General features: G+C 46.3%; 1 pseudogene; it reads right to left on the minus strand.

Moving 5' to 3' along the window:
• Positions 1 to 2350: 2350 nt before the first annotated feature.
• LOC147712384 (sodium-coupled neutral amino acid transporter 7-like) lies at positions 2351 to 17415 on the minus strand (annotated as a pseudogene).
• Positions 17416 to 24899: the final 7484 nt, after the last annotated feature.

Genomic DNA, 24899 nt, shown 5'->3' on the forward strand with positions numbered 1-24899 from the left:
TTTCCTCAAATTAATTGGGGATTCGAAACGCGTCGGCAGGCATCACACACTAAGGGGATTCTTGCAATTGATTCATTTTGCCTCTGTAGAAAATTACTCAAATCCATTTCTCTACGTGGCGCAACTGTGTTTTCCCCAGTGTCCAGCAGCACTTCTATTTCAATGAGAATTTGTTTAAAAATGTTTTTCCAGTGCTGCGATTGTTGTTGAATCATGACTGGTTTTCCGTGTGTAAGTCTAAACTGATTGTCTTTGTTTATAATTCATCCTTTTTCTTTAACTACATGATTTATTCATGTGTATCAATTGATCTTGTTTAGTCCTGAATGTTTTTATGAAGTATACAATTTTTTCAATGTATCACCTTGTCGATCATGTATGATATAATGTGAAAATAACAAAAATACAAGAGGTGACATAGCAAATCGATACCTTCGGTCCAGGTAAATTAAGTTAATGGCCCTTAGTCTGTTTAATACATTTAACAGCACTTGAAACGTGATGGCTGGGACTCTTTCTCTTTTCATACTTTTAGAAGGCTGGCATTTTACATGAGCCGTGTGGTGCCTACTGGTTGTCTCTGTTCAGTCTGGGTTGGATGACAGCTGGGCTTTGTGTATTCCTTTTATACAGCCAACAAAAAGGGAGCTTAGGTATGACTTGATGGCCTTGATGGCTCATCTAGACAGGATGGGTGGGAGGAGTTGGGCACAGTATCACACTTACACCTGAATAGAGTATGTCCTGTCCCCAGACAAAGGACTGCATACCCCTTGGTAGTGAGTTTGGAGCCAGGGCAGGAAGGGAGGACCTCTGTGTACTTTGAAGCCCTGCTTTGAAGTCTCCCCACTTCAAACGTAATACTGGGTATAGGTACTGGATCTCAGACACTACCACTTCAGTACACTTCTGGACCTCTGACCACTCTGCCAGGAAGAAGAACAGCTGTGCTTCTGAAAGGACTGCAAATCTCTGCTGGATTCCTGCTTTGCTGGATTGCTGCTTTGCTGTGCGGCCCTGCTGCCTGCTGTTCACCTGCCTGGGTGAGAAGGATGAGACCTGCATCACTTGAACCCAGAGGTACTCTAAGGGCTTGCTAGCTTTCCCCCTGATCTGAAGTCTCAGGGACATAAACGACATTCCATCCTACTGCTGCTGCAGCTGGCCTCTGCTGTCTGTGAATCTGGTCTGCCAATTGGTGCCACCCCAGTACTGGACCCTCGAAAGTGAGGCTTAAGGTACTTGCTTCAACAAAACGTACGCATCTTCTCCGGAACTGGTGCATCAACGCTGTTGTGTGGATCAGAACTCGCGCATTGCACTCAGAACCAGCTCACCACACTGGAAATTGATGCATCCTCTTCCTCAGGAGGTGCAGCAGTGCATCAAACTCAGAATCAGCGCTCAAACTCGGAACTGATGCATCGCCACCATTGCGTGGAGAAAATCGATGCACCTCATTCAATGCGTGGCTCGACACTGAAGTATTGGTTCGGCTGCACTCCTCATCTTCTTTGACGGCGACGCAGTCCGGATTAAGGATTGTCTGATTGTATATGCATGATGTAATGCACTTTATTAGTATGTATTATTTTGTTCTCTCTGTAAGATTATGTCTTTCACTGTAATCCTTTAATGAACCTGATGTGAAAGAAACACAGAGTTAATATAAGGTAGGCCTCAGTTATACATTTCCTATAGATCTGTAATCACAATTCTTGGTCTTATTCTCAATCTAGCAATTGTTCTCATATCCATAGATGTGTTCACAGCACCCTGTTACCTCCTGCACCATATTAGACAGGAGAGGGGAATTAACAGGTCCTTATAGAAACAGTTGGTCACATTCTCTTAGAAAAAAGTTAAGGAGTACACTCATATGTTTTGATCTGCTAAAAGACGCATCTCCAGCAGCTCCATTTTCTGAGGACATCATCCACTTTTCTCTTCCCTTCCTTGATGGTCGGGATAGGCTTTGACTTCGTTAGGCCTTCTCGTTCTATAGGGGAGTTGGGAGGGACCTTGCATCGTGACCTCCGCTCACTCCTTCTGAAAATCCAGGTGAGAGTCTCTCTGTGGTGTTTTCACTGTGTTACTGTTTGAAATATTGCACAAATACATTGCCTCTTAAGTTAAGCCTGACTGCTCTGTGCCAAGCTACCTGAGGGTGAGCACAGGATAATTTAGGGTGTGTTTGTGACTTACCCTGACTAGGATTGAGGCTCCTGCTTAGAGAACCAACCAGAAAACCAATTTCTAACAACCCTCAATTTCACTTAATAAGGACGGCTTAGGTTTGACACCACCCTCTCCAATAATGTGGCCAAGATAAGTCATTGTTGTCTGCAAATTAACATTTTGAAAATTCCACCTTCAGTCCATTAGCCTGTAAAATACTCAGAACCTTTGACAATCTTTCATCATGTTCCATTTTATCCCTTCCAAATAATAAAATATCATCCTGAAAGAACATTGTGCCGTTCACATTAACAAAAAAGTTCAAACATCAGACATTTAAATACCACTGCTGCCAATGCTAAGCCAAATTGCATGCATATAGGTTGGTATCACCCATTAACTGTGATAAAATTAGAAAGCTTTCTTGAATCTGCTGTCAGAGAAATTTGATGGTATGCCGAAGGTAAATCAATGGTGGAAAACCATTTCTCACCATCTCATTTATCTTTGGCGATGGAAATCCCTCTACAGCAAAGTTATTGTTAAGATGACATAAATCGACACATAACCTCATTTTGCCAGTTTTCTTTCAGGCTACAACAAGAGGAGAAATCCAATCTGATCCTTCAACAGGTTCAATTACCCTTAAGCCAACCAAATTTTCCAGTTTATAAACTTCTTCTCTAATCATCATAGGCACACTTCTTATCTTATGCACCTTAGGAGGAGCATCTGTATTTAGAACGATTTTATGTTCGAAACCTATGAGATTCCCTAATGTCTCATTGAAGACCTTGGGAACTTTGTATAACATGACATTGCCAACATTAACTCCCTCGTCAAGTATTAATAATCTGCCATGGCATGAAGTACAGTTTTCCATCTATCTTCTGAAGACTCGTCCCCTATGCATCTTACATGATCTTTTTTCTCCTACATACTTTGGAAAAATTGCCAAAGGTGCCACAATTATTACATTTCTGTGAACAATTCTTGCTATAAGCCATGTGGTCCTTATTATCTCAATGATAACACTTAGTCTTTTCATTGTACTTCTGCCTACTCTTACACAGGCTTACATTAGATTTACTATTGTTAATCTTGTTAATAGTTGATATTCTTTGACCTCCTGCTTTAATGCCACAACACACCTATCTGACATTTCAGCTTTATCTATGGTAGCTAGTACATCATTTAAGAGCACATCACTATTTACCCTTAGCCGTTCCTGAATAACAGTAGTGCTTGCTTCCATGCATTACTAATTGATCTCTAAGTCCTCATGTAGAATTCCAGATTTGCAATCATTGGCCAATTGTATTTACTCTGTCAAGTATGTATCAACTGTTTCCGTTTTTCCCTGTATGCTTTTGAACAAATTGTGCCTAGTGATTCCAATGTCAGCTTTAGGTGCAAAATATCCATCTAGATCCTGTGAAGCCACATTGAATACCTTTGCATCCCTCACCACAATAGTTTAGGACATTTGCAAATAGACTTTAAAACCATGTGGACCCATGAATGTAGCAAGATTCTCTTCTTTTGTTCTGGAGACACATCGTTGGATTTGGCCACAGCTGCTAAATAGTGGAGTGGTGTGGCTCACCAGTTAGAGGCGGCAGACCCGGGAGCAGAAGTCGGCCGGGACCAGGGTTCAATTCCCGACGCGGCAGGGTCGTGGACTTGGGTCAGCGGACTCGATAATTCTCGCGTCGGTGCCTACTCTAATCTGGGGTCACACTTAGCTTGCCTAATCTCCACAACGGCCCCCAACGCCGGGGATGCCTGGCTCCACCCTGGGGACTCCCAGCAGGGACCATCCCACAGGGAAAGCCAGGACGGGTTCCCCAGTGTTGCACAGCCCCTGGAAACCTCCGGGTAGCAGCGCGCTTTACAAGTGCAAACATTCAAGAAATAATCTTTCCGTTCTTGCCATTTTTGAATGAGTTCATATCCCCTGGCCAGAAAGGCTGAAGTGGACTTATAGCTAGGGTTTGATCACTTATAATGTAACAAAGGAATTGTTCAGTGCCCAATCATCAAGCAGTATTGGACAAGTCCATTGTATACACTTGAACTTTGGGTACATAATAGCCCAAATACAAACACACTAAAGGCTACTGCCAAAAAATACTCCCATTACACTGCACAGAAACAGTTAGCTGAACAACTGGCTTAAAAAATGCCACAGTATATTTGTATACTTCTGTAACAATGCTGATATAAGCAACACTGTTTTGAACATATGGGCTGTGCCGCGCATCGCTTGTATTCCTCTGTAAATCATCAAAAACATCAATCTCATCCAAATACATTGATAAACGTATCCGCTAGTGTTTCTGTGTAAAATACCATGTTTCCTCAGCACCACTATCCATTCTTACTTCCTTGTTGAATACTGTGTTTCCTCAGCACCGCTGTGCAGTAATGCCACTTCCCTAATAATGGAAGCACATTGGGTCACGTAGCATGAACTTACGTTGCGTGATGACGTGCGCCCGTACTCCGGAATATCCTGCAAAGATGGCATGGCACAGACAGGAGATGCGCTCTGGGAATCCACATGTGCCACTTGAGCGCGTTCCAGCTCTGTAGATCCACATGTGCAGGAGAATGGTAAGCCCGCTCCGCCAACTGCCCCAAATAGCTCAGCAGTCAACTGACCAACAGTCAGTTGGTAAATAAAGCAAAAACAATTGATACTTCCCTTTTTTGCAGCATTATTTCAGCAGCTGCAGTAATCTCGTTGATCAAGTAGTTAATCCTGATTCCCCACACGGATGCGAAGATACGAGCAACATTACACTTCTAGTACATTAACCCTGACGATGCATAGGTTAACTTCAGGCAGCTAATCTACAATATGCTGTGCTCATTGATAGTCATACCTCAGTTACTTAGAAGAACATTCTATTCCACCTAAAGTTCTGTACAGCAGCAACTTCCAGCCCCAGCTTACCCTTCACCAGCCAGGTAACCTCTGCCTCCTGCTTTCTAGCCCCCCAAAATGCAATTATAGACAAAGATTACAAAAAGACTTAGTAGAAGCACTTTTAACAGTTACCACCAGCTTGTTGTTGCAGGTAAATGTTTTCTCCCATTAATGCTAGTACCACTAAAGCAGCTACAATTCTGCCGATGAAATCTCAGTTTCATCTGTACTTTTTATATCTTGCTATGTTACTGTTGTTGTCCTACATCTCTCTGATGTCCTTGCACACATGTACATTGGACATGTGCTATCATTGTTTAGCCCAGTGCTATTCCCTGATTCAATTATTTGCGTCCATGCACAATGTGGTCATATTGACTCAGATTTACTAACACATGGGCATAGAAGTGGTGCATTACAACCTGCAGTACTGTATTGTGCTATTTTTAAAAGAATTCTGCAGCCACATTGTCATGATTCGCCCACCCGGGACCCGCTGGGAGAGGAGGAGGGTGATCAGCTACCTCCTTACGTCTCTCCTGTGCTTTATTTTCAGTCACCATGGGATACGTTTGGTCTGGATTGTAGCGGTCCCTTTAATCCAACTCCTTCCCACTTCCTGGAGAAGCAGGCGCCCCACATGACAGGGTCATATGCGCTTATGGAATCACTGGATGGTGAGGAGGCGGCCTTCTTAACCAATGAGGAGCACAAGAAGGACGTAATGTATTGGGACTACGGACGCTAAGAGCAGAGAAGGAGCCGGAGTGAAACCGACGAACCTCAACGGAGCCGTCAAGGGAGAACTCGTGAAGAGTAGCCGGACCTGATCCGGTACCACGAGCAACGCCAGCCACGCTCATGGAGGAGCATGACTCCCAGAGGTACGTGCTCGAGTGCGGAGTTGGTTCCGTAAGGGGTCTCCCTTAACTGACCGCAACCCAGGGGAGGGTGGAGAACCCTGAGAAGTTGACCCCCTAAACTCACGTTTTTCTGTTTTTTCACACAAACGTCTCGTGCGGCATTGGTGGCGGTTCGGGTGTTCTTCCCTCACTTCTTTCCCCCAGATCAAGCGTGTGATAAAGAACCCCAGAGTGACAGTTGTTCCTCTTCTCTTTATTTTTTATGGCAATGCGACCTCAACTGAACGGAAACGAAGGACGAGCCATTAACAGAGTCACCTCATAATCCTGACGATAAGGGACAACAAAACCAGACAAAATGTCCCTACTTCTTTTTTGAATCAGGAGAGATTGAATAAAAGTCTTCCTATAACCTACTCCTTGTGTCTGTCTCCGGCTGATTACCCACACACATATTTACAAATGATCATGTACTGATGATGTCATTGGCCATGCACATGCACATGCAAAAAAAATAAATTTTAGTGCAATACTAAGTATTACAGCACAGCACAAAGGCAAGTGTGACATTTGCACTCAAGGTGCGCCCTCCTATTAAAATTTCTGTGCAATGACAACTGCACAAAGATAGGTCTTGTGAAATGTGTAATTTTACTATAATGACGCGTTATATGTGTGAATACCATGTGGTATTCTGCTTTTCCATTACAATTTATGTATTTTAGCTCAGGGATTTCCCACACAGGCAGGTCATGCTTCTTTGGCTGATCTGGCTTTACGTGAAATCCTAGGGCTAGCACTGATGTTCCCACCTAATTATGCCCACTTTGTATTCAGTCTGGACTGTTCCCATGAGGCACAGGGTCAAGACTGATTTGCATATGGCTGGGTTCATACTGGAATGGCATGGTGAGCAAAAAAAGGATGGATTTAGGCCCAGATCTCTGTACTGGGGTTTATGTATGACATTGTTCTGCATTCTGTCCATGAACTGTTGTTTTTGCATTTATCACCCCTAGTGGGATGGGCATGCCCAGACATGGGTCCCGTGCTCTCCATGCCACTGGAATCAAGCTATACTGGCTGAAGAGGGGTGAAACCCTGAAACTGGTCCTAGGATGCTTGTTTCCAGTCCAATGAAGACCTGGCTTGGCAGTTTGGGCTGGACTGTTCTCATGAGGCACAGGGTCAAGACTGATTTGCATATGGCTGGGTTCATACTGGAATGGCATGGTGAGCAAAAAAACGATGGATTTAGGCCCAGATCTCTGTACTGGGGTTAATGTATTACATTTATTTAAAAAGGTTTTATATAGCGATGGCTAGACCCGGAGGTATCAGAGCGCTTTACATGAGTATCAGACCATAATTGCAGGTTACATCGTTACAAAGGTTACACACTTATTAGAGCCTGGCAACATAGCTACAAGTAAGGTTGAGACAAACAAAAAAGGAACATATACGTAAGGGAAAAAGCAGGCAAGGGGAGAGATTCCAGGGAGCGGGGGTAAGAGCAGGGGAAATAGACAGAGAATGGAGGAGGGAAAGAGGAGTGGAGGGTGAGAGACAGAGCATGGAAAGAGGAGGGGGAGGGTGGCGGGGACACAAACCGGGAGACGAGTTAAAGCTGCGTCCAAAGTCCAGTTAGCAGTCATCCAGGGGAAGCGATATAATTTCCCCATCTCTGTTGCGAGAGGCTCCCTAAGCACAGTGGACTCTCTCAGAGGGGTCTCTGAGACTCCAAGGCCTACATACTGGATCCTTCCCCAAAAGGGGAGAGGGAGTGCTTTGGCAAGGGGTGCCATACCATACCTCAATTGTGAGTGGCTCCCTTGGCGCTGTGGACTCTCTCAGCATGGTACACTGAGACTCCTGCGTATATATATTGGATCTTTCCCCAACAAGGGAAGAAGGAGTGCTTAGTCAAAGGGCACAGAAGGACAAGGGGCTAGGTGGTGTAGTGGGCAAGGGAAAAGATTCAGGTGAGAGGGGATAGGAGCAAAGGAAGTAGACAAGGAATGAAAGACTGCTGAATGGGAACAGATTGATAGATAGGTGACAAGGAAAAAGCAGAGTTACCAAAATACGATGAAGGGGGGGGGGGGGGGTGGGTGAGACAGGGAAACGGGGAGAAAAACTGTGCCCACAGTCCAGCTGGGTAGGTGACAGTCAAGGGATGAACCAAGGCCGATCTCCTCAATAGCTGAACAGAGCAGCTCCACCGGGCGTCGGACTTAGGGCCCCATTAGGATGACGGGCGGACATCGTCCGCCCGTCACCCTATCGGAGAACGGGACCGCCCGCCATAAGGGCGGGGGTCCCGTGGGGAGAATTAGGATGTGCCCGCCACTGTAGCGGGCACATCCTGTAGTTTAAGCATTGTGGCGGGCGGTGCACTCTGCACCGCCCGCCACAATGCTAAAAATGCTTTTGCACATTTGCATATGCCTGCCGCCTTGCATATGCAAATGTAGGGGGGTACCTTAGGTACCCCCCATGTCCTCCTGCACCTCTGTCATCACCTGGGGGCCCCGCAGGGGACCCCCGGAGCAATTGCCTCCTGCCTTTCCGTTGCGGCATTGCCGCCGCGGAAAGGCCTCTGCATATAGCCATTGTAATATGGCTGGCGGTGTCCATTGGACACTGCCACCATATTGATCTATTACCACCGCGGTTGCAAGGCGACCGCAGCGGAGGCAATCCGCCCGACATCATAATGGGCCCCTTAGTGTTCGGACTCTGCTGTCAGGATGGAGATCAGGAGTATACTCAGAAATTGTCATTTTGTGTTGATTAGGTGGTGGTCACTTCCACCCCTCGTTCACCTCTGCTCCATCGCTGCCTCTTTGCTCTGTTTACTCTGCTCCAGGGTCCCAACAGGCCCTCCGGTCCCAGGCACATTCTCTACCTAGTGACGGTAGCAGCGAAGAATTGCAAGACCTTATTATTCGTGGCTCTTTTGGGTGGCATAAGGTGAGCGCAATCCGATCAGCCACCGGCCGCCCTTCGTTCTTTGTGTATCGAAGGTGCTAGATGGAAGGAGTATTCAGATAATGTGCATCGGGGAAAGACAAAGATGAAGCATGCTGCTAGTACCCGAATGAGATTCAGAAAAGGGGGTGGTGATGAACAGAGTGTCTGAATTAAGCAGACCACTCTTACCCAGTCCAAAGATCAGGGCTTGATCCATCACCGTTATTTATCTCACTGCACCATCCCAGCTCAGAACCTGGCTATATGCAAATCAGTCTGTCCCTGGCCCAGTGCATCATGGGAACAAGGCAGACTAAACTACCAAGCCAATTCTTCACCAGAAAGGAGACAAGCTACCGGGGACCGGTTTCTGGCATTTCAGCCGTCTTCGGCCCGGCTTGCTTGACTCCTGATGGTGCAGTGAGAAAGGGACTCATGTCTGAGTATACCCTGCCACACCTATAGTGGCAAAAAACGATTCAGAAAAGGGGGTGGTGATGAACAGAGTGTCTGAATTTAGCAGACCACTCTTACCCAGTCCAAAGATCAGGGCTTGATCCATCACCGTTATTTATCTCACTGCACCATCCCAGCTCAGAACCTGGCTATATGCAAATCAGTCTGTCCCTGGCCCAGTGCATCATGGGGACAGGGTGATGGATCAAGCCATGATCTTTGGACTGGGTAAGAGTGGTCTGCTTAATTCAGACACTCTGTTCATCACCACCCCCTTTTCAGTACCCGAATGAGAGCAATAACTTTCCCAATGTCAGGGATGAAGAGTGCCAAGACCAGTGTTAGAAGAAACCATGTGACTGTCTGTAGTAGGCGTCACCGCCGCTCCATAACCACATCTTCCTCAACTGTGACACCCTTGTACCTCAGCCAAAGTCCTTCCAGCACCGCCCTGCCACAGAAATGCAGGATAGGATATGATGTCAATATGCTGACAATGATGAAGACTCTAGCAATTGCCACAGGCACATCATTAGGTGGGTAAGATATCAACACATCTTGATTGACTGTGGGGAGCCGCAGCGTGTGGGTTCTTGGTTTGATCTACTGCGAGGGCGACAGCGGACCCTTTATCCTATCTTTGAACTGCCCACAGGACTCTGGAGGCAAGTGAGGAGAGCACCATGACCCTGGGCTTGTGGTAATCGCGCCGGAACACCAAGGCGGACTCCAAGTCCCGGGATCCTTCAGCTGGCACCACCTGGCCCGGGAGCAAGCTGCGCTCACACCTCCCAGCTGCTTTAATTGACTTCGCCGCTCCCGCTTTGCGGGAGCCGCAGCATGTGGGTTCTTGGTTTGATCTACTGCGAGGGCGACAGCGGACCCTTTATCCTATCTTTGAACTGCCCACAGGACTCTGGAGGCAAGCGAGGAGAGCACCGTGACCCTGGGCTTGTGGTAGTCGCACTGGAACACCAAGGCGGACTCCAAGTCCCAGGATCCTTCAGCTGGCACCACCTGGCCCGGGAGCAAGCTGCGCCCACATCTCCCACCCTACATAACTGCACCATCTTCCCCGCGACGCGGGAGCGCGCGGGAGTGTCCCGGGAGAAGCCCGGGACAAGGGCGGGCCCTCTTAGGCCCTCAGAGGCCAGTGGAGGCTGGGCTGGGCCTCCCCCCCTTCGACGTGCAACCCACGGCGAGGACGGACTGTTTGTACAAGACTCTAGTAAGCAGATCCACTTAAAGCTCTTCATTTGGCCTTCTTGATAATTGATAAATGTACAATTACGGTTCTGTCTGAGACAGCACTAAAGGTTAAGTGTGATTTCACCACCTCTCCATAGTTTTTAGTACGCATCACGACCTTGCCTGTCTCCAAAGAAAAATCCTTAGTGGGAGGAGAAGGCAATCGAGGAACGTTCGACAATTATGTCATTAGGGCTACCGCAGGAATTGACAGAGATATCGCACTTGCTGAGCGACGGGCCGAGAGACGTCGTTCCGTTGAGCTTATCAAGAACAAACGTTCATCTCTGGGCCCGTTACAGATAGCCAAGGCACCGCACTCCAGCACGCTTCGCGAAAGCCAGGATTTTGATGCATCTTTTTTGTGACAACATACCGTTACTCCTCAAAGATAGAACCCCCCCATTCGAGTCAAATAACGACTTGATCATAAACCTTTCTGCTTCGATTGGTAACACGATACCAGAGGCAGAAGCCCTGCCAGACACACCGTCACCAATTGTAGAGACAGTCCAAAAATCTAACACAACTCCCAAAATCCCTCGAGCACAAGGCCCACCCCTGAAAAAAAAAGGAGAAAGAGGGGGAGTGGACCACAGAGAAATAAGATTAATCCAACTAATTTTAGTAACTCTAAGAGCTCCTCATCCAATGCACCCACATTACCCGCACCAGCTATTCCACCACACTTCCCAATAATAGAAACATCTGGCACTGACCTAATGGGAAGTATTGAAAAACTGATTAGATCTCTCACATTGCCTTTAGTAGAGAGACTAAAAAGAATAGCCCAACAGTTGGGGAACTTAGAACAGGCAATCGGGGAAATCAAAGAGGGAACTAAGGATTTACCAAAGCCCCCACTAGTGCCCTTAACTACTGCATCAGCCCCAAACACTATTGTCCAAAAGGGAGTAAAATCCATGAATCAAGTTAAATCGAAAACCCTGTAACCAATGTTCCCCCAAAAAATTTGGCAAAATGTAAAAATAATAGAAAAAGAGGCTCAGGTAAGTGGGAAACCTAATCTCTCAGGGAGTGCCCAAAAACCTTATGGCCATGAAGATTCTGCGAGGACATCCATGCCTAAGAGGCAAAATGTGGAACTGCCTCCGGAAGCAGCTCCGCTTGTGGTGGTCCTCACGGGAGTCCCAGTCTTAGAGGATGGGAAGAGAGAAGACCAATACCAGCTAAAAAATAAAGTAATATTTTGGCTCAGGCAGAACCGACCACTTCCTCCAAACGTTAATGGTGAAATTTTAAACGTTAGGCGTCTTCCCTGGACACAGAATAAAGGACATTACGGGGGAAATTATTATAATAAATTTCAGAGATAAAAGGGCAGTTAGACATGTTTTAAACTGGTCCCCCTCAAAACGGCAGCAATGCAATTATAGCACGTGAATTGCCCTACTTTTACCCTAGAGCACTGATGACCTCTGTAACTAATTCGAGGCCCCTATTTTGAAATCAGGAAGATTGCATTAGACCTTTACTCCAACATCAGGATGATCACCTTAGGCCCCCACTTAAACATCAAGTTGATCACTTTAGGCACCCACCTCAACATCTGGACGACTGCTTTAGGCCTCTACTTCTACATCAGAAGGATCACTATAGACCCTTATATCAATATCAGAATAATGTTTTTAGGCCCCTACCCCAAAATCAGGATTGCTGTTTTGGGTCTCCATCTCAGCCTCAGGTTGATCGCTTCAGCCCCTCTCTTCAATATCAGAATGGTCACTTTAGGCCCCCATCTCAAATTCAGGATGGTCGTTTTAGGTCCCCATTTCAATATCAGGATGACCGCTTTAGGCCCATATTTCAACATCAGGACGATCACTTCTTACCTGTCTACAACCGCTATGCTGTATTATCAGGTTTGGAGTGAGTGGACTGACTTGATTTTCGGGGTATAGTAGAGGATGCTGCTGATAGTCCACAAAAGGTGTCTTCTACAAGTATAGAACTAAATACTAACTATACTGTTCATGTCTCTCATGTCTCTCATCCAAGACGTAAACGGTCTCAGGTCACATCCACTGACCTGTTGGGCAAGTCCATAGGTCTGAATCAGGCCCACTCTATCCCTGTTTCTGAATAGGATCTAAATCCCAATCCTGTCACTGGATCCGTATTAGATACACAGGGATGTGTAGGGGAGGAGAAAAAACCTGTATGCAGCTCTATTTTGGAACATAGCAGGCCAACGATCTTAGGTCATAAATGATGAATGGAGGGACTTTAGCCCTAAATTTGATATTATAGCGCTTCAAGAGACCTGGGCTATTGACGTGATACATATGGAGGGATTTAAAACCCATTTCACACCTGCCCAACCTTCCATCTCAGGCAGAGCGAAAGGAGTTCTAACAATTTATGTTTCAAACCTCCTTAATACAACGGAAGTAGTGCCTATAAATCTGGATCCTAATTTTCAGATTCTTAGGCTGAGCTTAAACAACAGGGATAGCTTCCTTATAGTGAACTTTTATAGTAACCTTCCTGATGTTGAGGCAGTGAACTTGGTATCCTTGATCCGGTCTATATTAATAACCAAAACAAGGAAGACAACTAATGAAGAGGTAATTATTTGGGGGGGGGGGGTTCAATCTGGGACCATGCCTTATTGGTAATAATAATATCCGTGGCATCCTGGATGAATTTGAAAACCCCATTTCACATTTTAGACATTCTTCCCTAGGTAATTGTTTAAATGAAACCTTATTTGAGCTAGACCTGGTCCAGGCAAATACCCTGAACAAGGAGAATGTAATACTGGCCCCTACATTTCACGGGAGAGGATACCAAACAACTATAGACTACATCCTGGTCTCAAATGGTGAGAGGACTATAGATGCAGGATTCACTAGACACACAATTGCACTAAGTGATCATTATCCTCTCAGCATTTCTCTGTCATTGTCCCATAAACCGAAGAGTGGCCTGGGTTCCATTTTATCACAAAATAATCTGGCATTAAACAGATTAAATGGATATGCGCTAAAATAGGGGAAAGTAGACCCTATGGAAATAACAAAGTTAGTGATAGCAAGGGCCTACCCCTCCATTATGAAGTGCCTTACTCCAGATACTACACATACAGAAGTCATTGACAACTTTGAATTGATCGTTAAAGCGATCAATGAGGCTCTGTGGGTAGAAATAAAACACAAGTCAAAAAAGAGGAAGGGTTGGTTTAACCACGAGTGCACGGTTGCTTACTCCAATTTAAAAACTGCATTGAGAAAACTGGTGAGGATCCCACACGAGATAACATCATTAAGAATAACTTAACTGTTTTGTGCATTAAAAAACAGGAAAAAATAACTAAAAAACCAACTCTGGGACCAATTGCATGAAACCTGCATCCATAAAAACTCGGCTGCTTTTTGGCAAGTGGTCAAGTCTCCCTTTTTAACTGACAATACTAATCATGCAAAGTTAGATTTAGCAATAGAGGAAAAGGAATGGGTTCTCCATTTTTCCAAGATTTTTTCAGTCGGTCCGGAGTCTGCTAAACCTCAGGACCTAAAACCTCAGAACTCTAATTCCCGGGACGTCCTAGATAGTGCCTTTCCCATCGACCTACAGTTCTCATTGAAACAAACCGCCCAGGCTCTGAGAGCAAGTAAAAATGGGAAGGCACCAGGCCCAGATGGCTTCCCTATTGATTTATTCAAAGCTCAAATGGACCTCTGGACCCCCCTTCTAACTAGAGTCCTGAAGGCAACTTGCAATATAGGCTTACTGGTTTCATGGTCAAAATCCGTACTAGTTCCAATTTTTAAAAAAGGTGACCGGGAGTCAGTAACCTGCTATCGTCCAATCTCTCTTTTAGACTCCCTAGGAAAGGTGGCAGGTTGAGTCATTTTAGGGCAATTGCAAGATTGGGCGGACGATGGCAGGATTATTTCAGATCTACAGTACGGGTTTCGCCAGGGCTTGGGGACCATCGAACAGGCTTTAAATCTTTCACTACTGATAGATAAGTATGTTTACATCAAAGGAGGAGACCTGTACATGGTCTATGTGGACCTATCGTCTGCATTTGATTGTGTTTCCCACTCCAAACTTTGGACATTACTGGTTGACACGGGGGCTCCATTGAATCTGGTCAAGTTCCTGAGGGAACTTTACTCAAATGCCACTGCAAGAGTGCGTTAAGGGGTGGGGGGGGAGTTGACGGAAGAGTTCCCAGTAGAAAAAGGGGTTAGACAAGGGTGTGTCCTGGCCCCTTTCCTCTTTACACTGTATACTAATGGGCTGGAAAGAGAGATGATGAAGGGGTGCCAGGATCTCCCAATGGGGAACAATCATCCAATACCTGCACTCCTTTATGCAGATGATACCGTCATATTAGCTCGTACCCCCCGTGAACTTCAAAAGAATTTGGACAGATATTCCACATTTATGGCAGGCCTTGACCTGAAGATAAATATCAGTAAAACCTTTGTCATGAGGGCAAGTTCTGGCCACAAAAGCAAAAGTAAATTGAGGGGCATCTATCTGAATCAAGAAAAAATAGCAACTACACAAAAATACTCCTATCTAGGCTTAACAACAGATCACAAACTATCCTGGAAACCGGCTGTAGAAACGAGAAAACTTATTTTTTTAAGAACAACTACAGCCCTTGTCAATTTTACCAGGAAGTTGGGAAAGAGAGCTCCCCCTGAAATTATTACGATCTATAAAGCTAAATGCCTATCTGTGGCTTTATACGGGGGGGGGGGTCTCTGGGGCTTTGTGGTTACGGATAGCATTCAGAGAGTCGAAAATTATTTTCTGAGATTTCTTCTTGCAGTTCCTGGGAGTGCGGGTACCTTTGCCTGTCACACAGAGCTGGCTCTTGTATATGTGACGGACCTAGCTAAAGTTGAACCACTTTTATTATGGTGCAGGATTTGGACTTCGGATAAAGCAACCCTTACCCAGTCTATTCTATCCGACTGTCTAAAAATGGACAATGCTCGCAGGTCCAGGTGGTTGTGGTACATTGCAAGGTTTTTTCACGACTTGGGTTGGGATAAATATTATCATAATCCCTCCTCAATACGTGAGGTTTCGAGGAAGGTCTTAAAAAAGAAATGTCTCGCCCATCTCGAAGAGCTGAGACTGATGAGTGAAGCCGCCAAACCTTCTGTTACCCACAGTTTAACGATACAATTGGCACCCACTATACAGCCGTACCTCACTTATAACACCACGAGTTACGAGCGTTACCTTCTGGTAAGATTCGGGATGAATTTTTTCCATCGAACGATTGCATTTCCAGCTCGAAACAACTGGGCTAAAGAACTTTCTTGCTGTCCCTGTGATGACACTTCTTTACAATCGACTTTGCACACCATTTTTTTCTGTACATTTGATACTGAACCCAGGAAAAAATGGCTTATTCTGTTCCTGAGGCGTATTGGTTATAGACAATGTTGCCCAGCTTTACTTTTTTTACAGATTTTGGAGGGAGAGCAGTTGTTATTTATAGTAGTTAGCTTTCTTAAATGTATTGTTCGCCATCGTAGGAACTTAGATTAATATTGCACGGAGATCAGTTCTGAAATTTACTAACATAAACATGTAATGTCTTTTTTTAACTTTAATGGATTTATTCTGTTGGTTGTGAATCGTCTTAACTAAAGATCAATTAGTTGTTATGCATAGGCCCTTTTCTGTTTCCTTGTAAAAAGACGAGGTGGGACATATATTTTTTTACCTGTAAATATCATGTTTTTTTTATTGTACTTAGGTACGGTATTTTTATTGTATGTTTTTATGTATGATCATTTTATTGTATGCTTTTATGATTTGCAACCAAAATCGAAATAAAGCAAGAATTGAATTGAATTGAATTGACTGTGGCCCAAAAGTGAGGAACCCACAAACACCTGTTCCTGTGTACACAAAAAGTGCAATACCCATGGCAGTGGTCACGACCCAACTCCAAGTATTCAACTCAGGACGCTCCATGCTTTTAAATGCCGGCACACTGCCCACATGACACTGGAATCCAAAGCAGATAGTGGGCATGGCGTTAAACACAGACATCCAGGAGGGCGGATTTGTAGGAATGAGTCCTGGAGATATGGCTTCATTGGCCCAGAAGTATTTGATGATGATAACGATGGTGACGTACCAGGTGCCAATCACACTCCAGGCACTGGCATACCTCTGGAAGCCAATCTCCTTAGGGATCGACAAGGGTAAGACTACCAAGATGGCGGTAACACTGATGGTCAACTTGCGGTCGGTGTACCAATGACTTTCCTCAGAGGATCCCGCCTCACTCTTCGCAATAGCCACAATGATCTTATCCTCCTAGTCGCCGATGATGATGAGGAAGGTGATGCAGGTGCCGAAGGTGTAGACCGCAATGGCAATCTCGCAAAGGACTCCAGCCGCCTTGCCGCACACAGCCCACACTACCTCCTGATAGGTGCGCTCATTGCTGGCCTGGTAGCAATACGCCAGAATGATCAAGCCACTGATGATGAAGACCAACATACTCATCTGTAGGGCGATGCCTGCTGCTACACCGCCTGCGGTGTAGAAGGCAGCTGGAAAGTTGAGCAGTCCAGCCCCCAAGGCTGAATTCACCACAATGAAGACAGCACCCAGAGAAGAGGTAGCACTCTGTTCCCCGCCAGCCTTGGGAGAGCTCTCCACACAGGGACTCTGAAGGAGGTGGGCCCGTTCACCGGCATCCTCACTCCAGTCTGTGTCATTGTACATGCTGTTGATTGTCACATTATTAAGTGACATTTTTGCAAATCAGGGGCCTGTCCACCTTTAAAGTCTCACAGGGGTCACCTGGGGCCTTGGTCCATTTTAGGCAGAGTCTTGGGCCAGAGGCTAGGCAGCTGGAATATCAGAGGATTTTAACCATGTTGTGTTTCATGGACAAATGCCAACCTCGGTTTACACGTCTGACAGCTTGAGTTGTGCTCTGGATGTAGAAAAGAACAGACCTTGACATCGACTGTAAAGTGATTCTAAGTTGCGATATTTCATTCAGTTTCCCACTATTCAGGTGGCCTTTGTGCCGGCCAGTATTCTGTCCATCAACTGTTGTTTATGCACTTTGTATTCATTATCAGGGGTTTGGCGCATTGCAAGATCAAACCATTTGCAATTGCTCTCATGCCAATGTGTTGGCACAAAAGGTAGGGTTGACCATCCCTGGCGTTTTCACTACATTGGTTCATGGAGCATCGATTTGTGTCGCATGAGCACCTGCAGGAAGTCTTGGCCATTACTCTGTCATGCACAGTGTGTTCACTTTGAGTGTGATACACTAAGTGTGAGACGTGTGTTTTGCTAACGCTTTCATAATGAACTACCATTTTAACCTATTTGTGATCTTTGCACCTTTGTGGAGACCAGAAAAGCATGTACGTGTAACAAGTATGGTAAAGTGAATTTTCACTACGCACTAGCTACACATCCACACGAGTCTCATTAATAAGTTAATGAATGCTGTACAACACTAAGCTAAACATGCCCTGGGTAGGTGAGTGTAGAAATGAATTTCGCCTTTTGAGGGAAATTCTGCAGCTATAAAATGTTAACTGGAGATTTTACTTGCAAATCTTTTTTTTTTAGCCTGAAAGTTGGTAATGTGCTAATCCGTTTTACTGGGATTTCTACATGAAAAAACAAATAACCGCCTTTTTTACCCATTTTTATGAAAACTTCGAAAAGTTTGTGTACCTCACAATTTTCATGTAGTTTTATGGAAACTTCACAACAGTGATGATGTAGACGAGGTTTCGCAAATGTGTACTTCCTTATGGGGACAGCACGTCTTTCTTCCTGTTCGAACTGTAAATGCAGAATTACTTCTTAATTTTTTCTTATTTCTCAATTTAAATCTTTGGACTTTCATTGTGATAACAGGAAGGCATGGTACTTCAGAATTATAGCACAGAATTCCACCTCAAACTATTTGCTTAGCAAAAAAGTTAAAAAGGGAACAGGTGATTTGTAGAATGATGGAATGTATTCTAGATATGTTGCCTAATTTCTCAGAATCGTTTCTGTCCTGCAACGATTTTGGCCGCTGTATGACTCAAGAAACCGGGAAAGAATTTTGCTTCTGGAAAATAAGAATTGTGTTTTTCCGTATATTAATTTATTTTCTCCTACAGTTCCTGTCCGCTTTACCCACAGCCAGAAACCCCATCTATGCCACTACGCTGCAGCAGGAATGAAGTGCTAATTGATCTCGTCTATTACTTATGCATTATGTCCCGGCATGCCGCGCTCTTTGCGGAAACGGGTGCCCGCTGAAGGAGCCTGGCGGATGTTAATGTGCTCCAGAGGCAGGGATGAGGTCACGCGGCAGACGCGACCCACGAAGGCTGCTGAACATGAGACAGGAAACGTGTTCTGTGGCCATGAGATGTCGAGGGCCTGCTGGAGACGCTGCTTTTAGAGTGTTCTGGAGCCATGAGCGCGAGAGCTATTTTCGTTTCTCTGTCAACTAACCTTGTGTCTGTCTGAATCTTTTGTTATTGTTAGGGATGAAGAGAAAATCGATTACCAGGACACAGACACCCCCAATTATGTTAGAAGATAAGATGTTTTGCTTTCAGACAAGACAACTTTAGCATTTAATCTTCTCAGACTTTGCTCCCGTAGTGACAAACTGTGTATTTCTGGTCTTTCACTTTTCTCTCTTTGATATTTTTCTCTAAAGTCAGAAACTTTGCATGTACTCAATATTCTTATAAGTGTTTCACGGCTTTTATTGGTCTGTAGAAACGCTAATTGGCCCGCCCTAACCTTTTAAAGAGTGGTGGTTGCACCAGGCAGCTTCAGCGTTTATAATATTCACACTGTGGTCGTTACCTAGAGTATTCTGGTACAGGCAGTCTTCAAGATGGTTAACAACAGCAGCGCCCCGTGAGGGTGCAGCGGGCAGGGGGAAGGGGGAAGGAGAGGCTAGACAAGGGATCTTGGCAGAGTCAGATTGGGAACAAAAGTAGGCCCAGGCAGCATCGGATTGGGAAGGCGGGCAGTCGGGCATCGGCCGATGGGCCGGTGCCTAGGGGTCACCTGTGGGCCGCTTTTTTGTTAGCTCAATCCTTACTGCCTCTTCCCAGCCCAGCCATTGTAACGTGGAGCAAGCATCCTAGGGGGTAGCTTGCATCAATGTCGCTTGGTCAGTATTCTCGGCACTTTAGCTTGGCCCCCGTGGGGCCGGGACAGAAGCTCACTTCCCTGCTGTATTGTTAGACTGAGGCGCCTTGCTTAGCGCAGGTTATGCGGCCGGCCGGTGGGCCATTATCTCCTGGAGCAGCAGCAGCTTTATACTTTACTTTACCCCTCCCCTGCTATGTCATCGCCCTGAGGCTATACTTGGCTGGGGAGGTTGAAGGGTAAGTGAAGGGGCACCGCTGGGGTCCTGTTGTTGGCACCTTAGTGCCAAAGTCTTTCAGGTCTTGGTAGACAGACAGGTGTATGTTTGGATAAGCCTCGCTGTGAGGCATCTTTCAGTGAGAAAAATTAAGAGGATGTAATGTAAGGGTCAGCGCTGCTGAATTTGGAAATGGGTTCCAGTCCGAGCCATGCTGTGATTCTTAATTGCTTATGGCCTAAAACAAACATTAATTTGATCTTTTTTAATATGACTGGTGCTCATATAATCACTGCCCTCTGGCTAATTTTACTCTAACACTACAATAAAAAAAGAATCTTCTGTTTGCCCAGTTTTAAGAGTCTGCATCAGGAGTTATGGCGTTTCGGCAATTTTATTTCACCTCACTCTACCAGCCAAAAGGTAGTGCTTCTAGCTTTCACCAATGTGTATGGCTCTGAGCTTTAAAATATGTAGTCTATCAAACATTCCCTAAAAATTAGGCCAATAAGACTAGCCAACTGCTGTTTTATAAAAGGGTGAAATCCGCGGGTGTGGGCCACTTTTTTTAAGGGGTGCCCGAGCCGAAATGTAATTCCAATCCGACCCTGGGCCCAGGCCACCCCAAAAACGTGGCCCACACTTGTGGATCGTGACCTTTAGTGAAGCATTAATTGGTTAGTATCAGGGGGCTAATATTGTGAGAACATTGGGGGTAAATAAAGGCTTTTATAGCCTGTAGGGGCATTAACACTGGAAAGGAATCAAAAGTCCATGATTTCACTGCATCTCATCCACTGAAGCTCATCTTTAGGCTCATGGACCCCCCTTTGCCCCCACTCCACCCCATAAAACAATAAAATGAGAACCCTCTGTCTATAGGTTCTGCTTTCCTGCCAATTTGTCACACGTTCGACTGATGTCACTTGCATTCCCTCTTAAACCATTTATATAAAGGTCGGTTTGAAAGGATTTACACAGTGGATACAAATATAAGAACAGCTAACACAGGGGGTTCGGAGGTAGAAAAGGCTGTTCCCTCATGCCCCGGTGCATTGTACGGGCTGCAGCAATGCCTGCTGTGCCACTGAACAAAAATGCCCTCAGTGCCCCCACCACTTCCTCTTGCGAGGTGAGCATGAACTTTTCTGCTCAAAAGCAGCATCTCCTGAGGAAAATCCTCCCTGTCCTTTCTTAAGACCAGAGCAAGAGGAGGCGCAGCACATGCTGTGCCTCCTGGGGCCGGCCCATTGCCAGTCTGTATATGCCAATGGGCCGGCAGACAGAATGCGGGCTGACCGTCTCGTCCCCGCAGGGGACCCTCATAAGAGGGCGGCCCCCTTAGTGCCACAAGATGGCACACGGAGTAGCCCAGTGTTCTAAGACCCTTTTAGGGTTCCGCTCGTCACTTCCGGCCGGGGTCCAGGCGGGGAGAGGTATATAATCCTCCCCCGCCCACCTGACAGCCTCTTTGTCCTCTCACCCTGAAGCCGTTTCGGACGTATCCCGTGGGAGCTGCTGTATACATTGCATGGTGAGTGCATCAATGTCCAAAGCCCCCCCCTTGCCAGAGCTCCCATTGTTTGCATCATAGGCATGGCGGCCCGGCCAGGGCTGGAGGTCACCTGTGGTGGGGGGAGAGCAGCAACCCTTCGTGCGCGTATGATATCTCTCTGGGCTGCCCCCGGTTGGCGGGGGCGCTTGCCTTGGGATTCCAGGGGACACAAGTGGTTTTGTGGCCCACATGTCCTGCACGTTAGTCTCCGGTGTCGGGGACTAGGACGCTCCTCTTCTCCGGAGGTGGTGGGGCAGACGGGACACGAGGCACTGGGTCTGGTACACAGGCACCGTGCGCACTGGGCCTGGATATTTTACATCACTATTATATGTCCGGGCCTCAATGCGGGGGAGACAATTAGTGCCCTTCGTTCTCCTGTTGATCTCTCAGTGCCCTCGGTGCCCCGTTGGGGGTAGCTACGTTGTACAGGCCTTTCTCCTGGTGCCCTGAGTTTCAGCATTGGAGGTGGGGTGCCGGGGTCGTGTGAATGTGGCGAGGCTAAACTTTCCACCACCCACCCCCCCCCCCCCCCCCCCACTCGTTCACCCAAGTTGGCGGCCTGTGGGATTTTAGATAAGCTACCCGCGCGTTTAAGAGGCAGGTGGCACAAGCGATTACTTTAGCGCCCTTATATCTATACGAGCCACGACAACAGGCACGGGCAGGGGAGTAGGAAGTTTTAGGGCAACGGGTACTTCCCCCGCCAAGTCTCACCAGGGGCCGCAGGGAGTGTGTCTTGTAGGCGTACAGCAGGCCCCGGCATACATGGCGGGTACTTTCGAACCCGAGGGGCAATTGTTATCTCTGGCCCATCATCAGCTAAGGAGCCTCGGGCAGCGTGCAATTAGGGTAGCGCTTTCCAAATAAGGCCAACTTTTAGACTGTCCACCACCGCATGCACCTATGCGCTGGGCGCTCGCTGGTGGGTTAGGTCGTTTCTACAGTGCACTGGAGGCCCGTATAGTAGCGCTTGTCTTTTGCGGTGGGCGGCACCTTGTTTAATATGCTGATTATACGGTCTCTTCTTCTCCCCGTGCACATTTAGTTTGAGTCTGTAGAGGTGAATGCAAACATCAACACATCTCCTGTGTTTTCCAGGTGTGGGGCAGACGCGGGGGACAGAGGGTGCTTGGCAGCTTGCAGAGAACTGGGAGCTGGGGGATTATGAGTGTTGGCAGGTGGTTGGCAGCTCGACCAGGGGCGCGTCTGTTCTTGTTTTGAGGTAGCGCTTCTCACTTCACATGGCCAATACTTTTACCTCACTGGTTCATTAATCCGTCACTTCCATGGACCTACTTCTCAGATGCTGCGCTAGATACTGAGCTGTAATTTGGCTGGAATGTTCATGTCCGTGATAGACTGGGTCGATAAAGTTTTGTTTTGGCAGTCTTTCAGGTCAGCACTGGGTTCAGTTTAATAGCGGTTTATAAATAGAGTGAGGGAGTTGAGAACCCCGCAAACCTACAGGCCTAAGGGCCGTCCCGTGATAGTGCTTTTTGGTGGTGGTACGTTCGCCGTAAGGGTTTTGTTCTCCAATTGGGGCATCGTCTGATAGCTACATGAGTTATTTCCGCCTTCATTCGGGTTTGCTCACAAGAAAGTGTCTCTCGAGTCAACGACACTGTCACACTAAAATCATGGAAAAGTCACTTCTGGCAACACACCTCTTTGGCAGCTATCATCTTGGCGTGCGATCCCACTCTTAATTATGCCTTTATATAGCGCGGACTTTACCGGAAGGTGTCAGCCGCTTCACAATAGGATCAGAACGGATACATGGGAGCACTATAAGTGAACACCTTACAAAAGCAAACGCTAAGGTACATGAAGCAAAGTGACAAACGTGGGCAAATAATACAAGAAGGAGCTAACGGTGCTTTACAAGGGGAAAAAGTGACATGAGTGCAAGTTACAAAAGCGTACAAAGTACTGTAAGTACAAGTAGAGGTATAAGACTGCAATACATGGCAGACAGTCAAACACAAGAACAAATGTTACGCAAGCAATGGTGGCACTTGTGCAAGTACCGGAAGCAAACACGAAGTAAGAGGTAGCAAACAGTGTGTTACAAGATAAAAGTGACGTGTGCATGTTACAAAAGAGTACCAAAAACAGGTAGAAGGATAATACTGCAAGAAATGGCAGACTCTCTAACCACAAGACCACTCTGGGAAGACACTTCCATTGTCAATGAGAATAGAACTTGCTATAATAAAAGGTCTTCCTTCAGATATTAGCGAGGGCATAAATTGAATTTGGAAGTGCCTTTAAAGGAGGAGAACTTTGAGGTCAGGTTGAAGGCCTGGGATGAGGAGGTGTTCCTAGGTAGAATGGTAAGGGGACGAGTTAAGATGTGATTCTAAATCACACACACCAAAGTGCAATGGTCATTATCAGACTTAGCATTTGAATAATTGACTTAGTTTCAAGACACGACACTACACTAATGCCTCTAGCGGTACGCAAGTGTTCGCCCCACCCAACTCCTTCCGAGAATATAATATAGACAAACTAGTTCTCGTAACTGACAAACAGGCTTGGCCTTGGTAGCGTGGGGGGCATTGATGGCCCCTGCCTCATTGCAGAGAATATATATTGGTATATGAGGGGGGGCAGGGCTTCTAATGGATGTTTTATGTATCACATGCAGGAACCGCGCTGGAGAACTGCCCGACTCACATGGGGGGCCATCTGAACTATCAACAGGTATAAGGGTAATGCACACTGGTGGGGGCAGTGAGCTAGGGTCTGGGACACCCAGGTTCTCCCCAGGAGTCATTATTTTCCCCCATTGTGGGGCGCGCAGGTTATGCCCCATGGAAATAATACATTGGTAGTCAACTGGTGAATCTGAGCAGAGCAGGTAGTTCCTGTGCACTAATGGGATGTTTTCTCGTTTAAAACAACTGATGAGTCAGGGCAATTTGTTGATTTACTGGGAAATTAATTGGGGTGTTCGCTCCGTAAGCGATGGCAGAGTATGGGTCAATCTTGCATCCCCTGTGACAAAATTGAAATGTGTTTTCTTTTAGCCAAATTGTGTGTCTGGGCATATCATGCATCCAATGTGTAATAATGGAATGTGTTCTTTTGTACAGCAACTGGTGCGCAAGTAAGGGGCTCTGATCCTAGCGATCGAGTTAGCAATAGGCTTACCGGTCAGTGCTGGTTAGGGGATGTTTTCATGGACTTGTTCTCTCTTCCAGAAACGCACGGGTTTCATTCTATAATGGTCAAACCACGCCTAGCAGAATGATCTGCCAGGGCTTGGAGCAGGTACAGGGAAGAATTCAACAACTTGGGTTGACACGCAGTGGAGGGCCCTTGGCT

This window comes from Lissotriton vulgaris, chromosome 5, assembly GCF_964263255.1.
Source record: "Lissotriton vulgaris chromosome 5, aLisVul1.2, whole genome shotgun sequence".
NCBI lineage: Eukaryota > Metazoa > Chordata > Amphibia > Caudata > Salamandridae > Lissotriton > Lissotriton vulgaris.